This window comes from Emydura macquarii, unplaced genomic scaffold (assembly GCF_026122565.2).
Source record: "Emydura macquarii macquarii isolate MOO-44397 ecotype Brisbane River unplaced genomic scaffold, CSIRO-AGI_Emac_v2 contig_3019, whole genome shotgun sequence".
Taxonomy (NCBI): domain Eukaryota; kingdom Metazoa; phylum Chordata; order Testudines; family Chelidae; genus Emydura; species Emydura macquarii.
Genome location: NW_027133156.1, coordinates 872,056 through 878,835, shown reverse-complemented (window position 1 = coordinate 878,835; position 6,780 = coordinate 872,056). Strand labels below are relative to the sequence as shown.

The window sequence follows — 6,780 nt, the reverse complement described above, 5'->3', positions numbered from 1 at the left end:
TCCCAACTCATGAACTAGATTAAATTAGATTGATTTTCATTTGGTTTTATCTGACTTTTTGCACGGTTTGCCATGTTCTCGTTGGGGGGTTGTGTGCCTGCTCCTTTCACAAGGAATGTTGTTTGTTAACTATTGCTGGGGAGAAGCTGGGGAGTGGATGTTATTGGGGGAGGTTGATTGGACATGCTAGTGAAGTTCATAGACCTCTTGAATCTTGTCCTATGTCTGAGAGAGGGTAATTGGCTCTTGAGAGATTATTGTCTCATGTATTAACCATCAACTTTTGGGCACAGAAAGGGGAGTCGCTACCAGATTCATGCTTAGAAGGTTGCAGATGGGAATTCATGGAGTTGAGCACAAAGCCCACAGTGAAATAGTATATATAGTCACTGTCTGCTCAGAGGAGGTTGGGTCCCACCTTCTTGACTTTGGGAGGCTGTCATTTAACATAGGAGTAAACCTAATTTGTTATCAGTCAGTCCAGAGAGTGAGAAAGAGACAATAAAGGTAAATGTTTTAGAGAAATTCAGAAGGTCTAGGAAAGAACAACAACACAGATGTACCATTTAAACTGAACCTAAAAGCCAATGATCAGGTGACAGGGCCAAAGATAATGTAATGTTACAATTCCTTTTTTGTCTATGACCTTTATATTGAATTGTGAGATTACTGTTCAGGATGAAATTGAGGTGTGGTTCTGTTGTGCTCATTTTCTTGTTTCCTTCTATAGCTGATCTAGTATTGCTTTGATAATATTTATTTCATGGCTTCCCTCAACTTTTGCTTTAAAGGTCCTGTATAAATGGAAATTCAATGAAGGGCCTAGTCTACCAATCTGTATTCATTTGAGTGATCCCTGCTCCCGGGAATAGTCCCATTGAATCAAATGGAGCTAATTCTTGTAAGGATTATTGGGGCGAGGATTTAGCCATAAAATTCAACAGGAACTTTATCGATGCAGATCTGATCTGGGATATGCAGGTGCTGTCAGGATCGACTGAGCCCCTCTGTAGAGGCACCAGAACTGCAATTATATATGCTGAGAAAAATTTTCCCAACTCACTGGGATGCCCCCCACCTCCATTATACATCTGATCAGTGAAACGATGGTTAACTCAAGTATTAGCCCAAGGCAGAGGCAAGTGTAATGCAACCTTCAATTCCTGACATTGCAAAGCCAAGGAAGACATTATGTATCAGCTTGAGTAACTGTCCCACTGCTTGGATTCAAAGTGAGTAGATAGGCAATGTCAGTACTGCAGATTTAGGAGTGATTGTTTCTTGACAGGGAGAGCATGGGGCCAAGAGCATGTAAGGAGAAGTTAGGCAGGCATTGATGGTCCAACAGAGGGGAAAATCCAGTTTCATTTTGGCCTCTACTGCCAAGCAACTCTGAAACAAAACCGACAGAAAAGTCAGTGTGTGGGGAGGGAAAGCTGCAGGCAAATACCTTATAGATTGACTTAGAAGGGTGCTGCAGAAGTTTGGCCTGGAAATCCTGCAGCTCATTTCCCCTGCATCGCACTGTCTTGAGCACAAGAAGCCTAACACCCATCATGCTGGCTCAGGGCATGCTCAAGCCTTCAGCAGCAGCCTTCCCCCAGCCTGATCACCCCAGCTTCAGCTGCTCATCGCATGTGTTGGGCTGTGGTGCCTCCCAATAGCAACGCTGCTGCAGTATCTCCCCTGGACCCATCTCGTGGTGTATGCTAGAACATACCCCGGGTGCTATGGCGGACATGAAATGCATGCACGTTCCCACAGCTCTGCAGCCTGATCAGCAATAAATGGTGTCATCCTGTGTCCCCTGCACAGCCACACGTTCCCCCACTTTCCTACCCCCTGCACACTCCAGTGTCTGCCCATGTCTGCCTCTTCTCTGCGCCCTGGGCCTGCTGCAACCCCCACCTGCATCCTTGCATTCAAGGGAGTAAACACCTGCTCTGTGCCAGGGTGGGAGCTCAAGAGGGCCCCTGCAAACACCCCAATATCCTCTTGTATTCACCTAGGCTCACTGCCCCCTCCTCTCCGCAGATCCACTCTCTGCACCTCCCACCCTGAACCCCTTCTCCACTCTCCCTCCACTGAACACCCACTCTGCTGTACCCACACTAACACCCCCTCCTGCTGCACACCCCGTGTACCAAATCACTGCACATTCTCCCCAGGGCCCTCCCCCCTGCAGCACAACTCACCCACCACACTCACTCACCAGCCGCTGACTGTCCTGCGCTCATTCGTCTCCTTGGAACACTTTTCTGGGTCCCGCACACACACCACACTGGGTGCCCCCCTCTCAACAAACACAGACACTCTGCCCCTCCCACCGCACACACACCACACCCTAACTCCTCCCCCGCATACACCACACTCTGCCCCCACACAACACACTCTGAACCCTACTCCCGCGCACACACACCACACTCTGCACCTCCCACCAAACACACACCACATTCTGCCCCCTCCCCAGCACACATGCCACACTCTGCCTTCTCCCCGAGCATGCAGCACACTCTGTACCCCTTCCCCACACACCACACTCTGCCTCCTCCCACCAAACACACACCACACTCTGCCCCCTCCCCAGCACACATGCCGCATTCTGCCTTCTCCCCAAGCATGCAGCACACTCTGTACCCCTCCCCCACATCCACCACACTCTGCCCCCACACAACACACACTCTGAACCCCAACCCCGCTTACACAACACAATCTATCCCCTCTCTCTGCACACACAACACACTCCACCCACCCGCACACACACCACACTCTGCTCAACACCCCACATGACACTTTGCCCCCTCCCTCCACAACACAATACATTCTGCACCCTGTCCCAGCAAACACAAACCACACTGTATCCCTACCACTCACACAAACCACACTCTGCCCCCTCCTCCTGCACACACAGCACAATCTGCCCCTCCACCCTGCACACACAACAATCTGCCCCACCCCTACACACAAACCACACTCTAACCCCTTCCCCTGCACAGAGAACACACACTGTCCCTGCCCCGCAAACAAACCATACTCTGCCTGTTCACCCCCCCCACACACACACACACACACACACACAACACTCTGTCCCTGCATTCCACACACACCACATTTTAACCACCCTGCACACACACCACAGTGCCCCCTTCCTCCACACACACACCAGACTCTGCTCACCCCCCCCCATGCACGCACGCACACACTGGCCCCTCCCCCCGCAAACACAACCCACTCTGTACCCTTCCTCCCACACAAACCGCACTCCACCCCTCACACTCACACACACACAACACTCCCCCCTCTCCCCCCGCCCGCACACGCCACTCCGTAGCCCTCCCTCTCGCACAAGCACCCCACTCTGTTCAAGCCCCTCACAAAGGATACTCTGCCCCTCTCCCCGCACACACCCCACTCTGCCCCCTCCCCCCGCACACACCCGGCTCCCGGCGCGCGCACACCCCGCCCCGCGCACACGCGGCCTCCCCGGCCAGGAGCAAAACCTGCTCCGCGCCCCCGAGGCAAACCCGCAGCCCTGCTGCGATCCGGCTGCTCCGGGCTCGTCTCAGCTCCAGCGGGGGCCGACCGAGCTCCGGGCCCGTCCCCTGGCGGGGGCTGGTCGGGGCAGGCCCGCAACGTGACAGCAGGAAAAGCCCGCAGGGGAAACTTTCTCCTCCGGCCGGGCGGGCCTTTCCCAGCCTTTCCCTGCGGCCACCTGGAGGCTGAGTCTGCTCCTGCCCCTCGCAGGGTTAAACGCGCGGACAGGAGCCATCGCCTTTAGCCCCAGGGACATCGCCGTACTTCTTCCCACCTGAAGCAGCACGAGTCGCCGGCAAAGGCGAACCACACACGGCCGCCCCGAGCCGGCGGAGCCGGGTGTGTGGCCCTGCCCCAGCAGCAGCCGCCGCACTCTTGCAGGGGAGGCCCAGATCAGGACTGGCAACCCCAGCCAGCCCCTTCTCCCAGCCCCGGCAGGTGCGGGCTTTGAGAGCAGGCACCGCGGCCAGCCGCTGGAGACAGGGCGGGGGGGGGGCTTTGAAATGAACTGCTGCTAAAAGCGGGAAATCTCGTTGGGGGGGAGGGGGTTGTGGTGCCCTATTCTTTGAAGCGCCACGTTAAAGAAAAGAACCACTTTAACCCCTACAAGTGGTGCGTCCCGGGCCGATGCCGACTGAGCGCTCTGCAGCCTCCGTGTTCCCTGGCGCGGGGCTATAATCTCTATGTGCAGAGTGGGGGCGGGGGAGGAGGCTCGTAGAGCAAACGAAGGCGCTCGGCTGCCCAAAGAGGCCGATGTAAACTCGGTTGTTGACACACCGGAGCGTCTCGCCCACAGTTGAACTCCCAGCTTCGCTCCCCGAACAGCCGCGGGGCTCCGGGAGCTGCTAGCATCAGCCTGCCGCCTTGGTCCCCACTTCTCTAGCTAGTTTGTTAGACACGCTCAGTGGAATTGATTAAAGAAATTCAACTTGAAGAATACACTGACCTAAACTTATTCCCTGGACTCGCTTTCACCCTGGCAAACCCCAAACGCCAGGAGAAGGTCGGTCCACTAGTTAGATATTACGTGCGACCGCTGAAATAGACTAAGAGAAAACAACACTGGTCTCCCCATTCTGCATTTTAATACTGAAATCTGGAAATGGAAATTGTTTGATGTATGAGGAGACGTTATCTAATTAGGGCGTAAGAAATTTAATCTTTCCAGCAGGCAGGTCATATAATTAATGTTAATTTAACGCTCAAATTCTCAGTCATTAATTTTTATTCTCTTAACTGTAGTTTGGCAGGGGCCCCTGATCCATGGCAATGGATTTTACTGGATGTAAGAGCACACTTGGTCTTTGGAGTGAATTATTGCAGACCTTCCTATCCCAATAACAAGATCACATCATGTATGCATTATTAAGCCATGTAATTGAATGGTCCATAGTTTGCATATCAGACTATTAAAATAATGTGTTTTGCTTCTCTCCCAACACGTAATGTGAAAGCCGTTGCGAATATTTGGTGGTTCTGATAATTATCACCAAATTACTACAAATGTTCTCTTCATTAGCGTGATTTCTTTCAAGCATTTTTTAAAATGTGAATAATACATTGTGATGGCTTGTAAAGTTTTTTTTTCCCTCAATAAAACTTGTCAACCACAAAGTCGAAAACGAGATAAATAAAATAACAATTGGACAAGAAGAGCATAATTCTCCTGTGTGATTGGAACAGAAAACTTTTATTTTTGTCTCATTTCAGATAACTCTCTGTATAACTGTAAAGTTTCACTTCGTCGAGAGCAGAAGTGCATGCAATCTAAAGAAGTCTCGACTTCAGATGATGCAGCAGAACTGATGAAGGAACAAAGTTGGAGATTTTCTCTTTACAGGGACTATATGGGGACATAGCAGACAGATTGATTTGAAAAGATACTGACCTCGCTCCTTCAGCTGCAGTATAACTTGTCCTGGAAAAAAACAACAACACAACTGAAAATTTCCCTCTCAGCAGTTAGAACTGTCCTTTGAACAAACTGCTGTGACCATCTCAGAAGGTGGATAACTCTCAAATGAACTAAGTAACTAACTTTCTTCTTGCCATCTTGAGGCACACACTTAACTAAATCGTAAGCCTGGGAGACCCTTCATTATTGTCTTCCCTCTCCACGCTGTTTTCAAAGTTCAATAGCAAGGCAACCAAAAAAAAAAACACCACTGCTGCAAAATAAGAGTCTCTTTTAACATTAAAGAGCAGGTCATTTACATCGAAGAAGTAAAGTTCTCCCCCCCCCCCCCCAATTATTTAAACAAAAAGAAGCTTGTTTCAGGCTCAATGAGGCTGATGATTTGCAGGCTGGGAAGCCGCTGTGATCGAATGGAGAGGGGCTGTATCAGGTGTAATGTTCCTTTCTAGGTGTCTAGCATTCGTCACCCTTGCACGTTTGTGGTCCACTGTCAGAGGCCATTGAATCCCGACAGGTTTCAGTGACCATGATTTCTGCTTTTCACTACATCGGGAGAGACCAGTAGGGTGAATAAAGGGGAAACAGTGCTTTGCTTTGCTTTGCTTGGAGGTACCATACTAGCGCAGCCTGTTCGCCTGCTCAGGTCCCAAGCTGTCGAACCAGGGCACCTCCCTTTCTACCTCCCCTACCAGTGCGCCCTCTCCTCCACCCGTCGAGCAGTAGGCCAGCGCCCAGGAAGGGTACTGGGATGGGGGGGCGCTTTTATTTTGGTTGGGGGTGGTGAACGCGGCTCACGAGGGCTGGGAGAGCGGAGGGAGCCGAACTATGCTGCTCTGTGTGGGTTTTTCCCCCCCCTCCTCACTATAGCAACCAACGACGGCCTGACAAAAACGCACCCTCTGTGGACAATGGCCCAGCCTCCTTGTTTGCCTCACTCTTCTTCCTCGTCCTCGAAGCCCGGCCAAAGAAACTTTCTAACCGTTTAGCTGCCTCCCCCCGAGGGAGGAAACTGAACGCCCCGGTTCTTTGCGCTGCACATGCAGCGGTGACTCTCAGGCAACTCTCTGCGCACAGGTCAAGCCAAACTGTTGTTGCATTCACCCATCGTTTGCGAGGGTCGTCGCTCTTCACCTGGCCTCATGGAGGGCACAGGACGCACCGAAAAGCATTTCAGGGCGGGGGGGGGGGGGGGAGAGTTAATCTATTTGACTAAAGAAAATACTAGATGGGGAAAAGAAAATACTAAGCAGGTTTCCTTTCTGAAACAAGCGGCCCCGATCCTGCTTTCATGCCAATTGCAGCAGGATCGGGCACACTCGGAACATCTGTGA

At 51.7% G+C, this 6,780-nt stretch overlaps 1 long non-coding RNA gene across 1 annotated transcript; it reads left to right on the top strand.

Moving 5' to 3' along the window:
* The first annotated feature begins 3,508 nt into the window (after positions 1-3,508).
* LOC137141183 (uncharacterized) lies at positions 3,509-6,499 on the top strand. Its single transcript, XR_010916561.1, has 2 exons — positions 3,509-3,972; positions 5,245-6,499. It is a non-coding gene; the product is annotated as an uncharacterized lncRNA (long non-coding RNA).
* Positions 6,500-6,780: the final 281 nt, after the last annotated feature.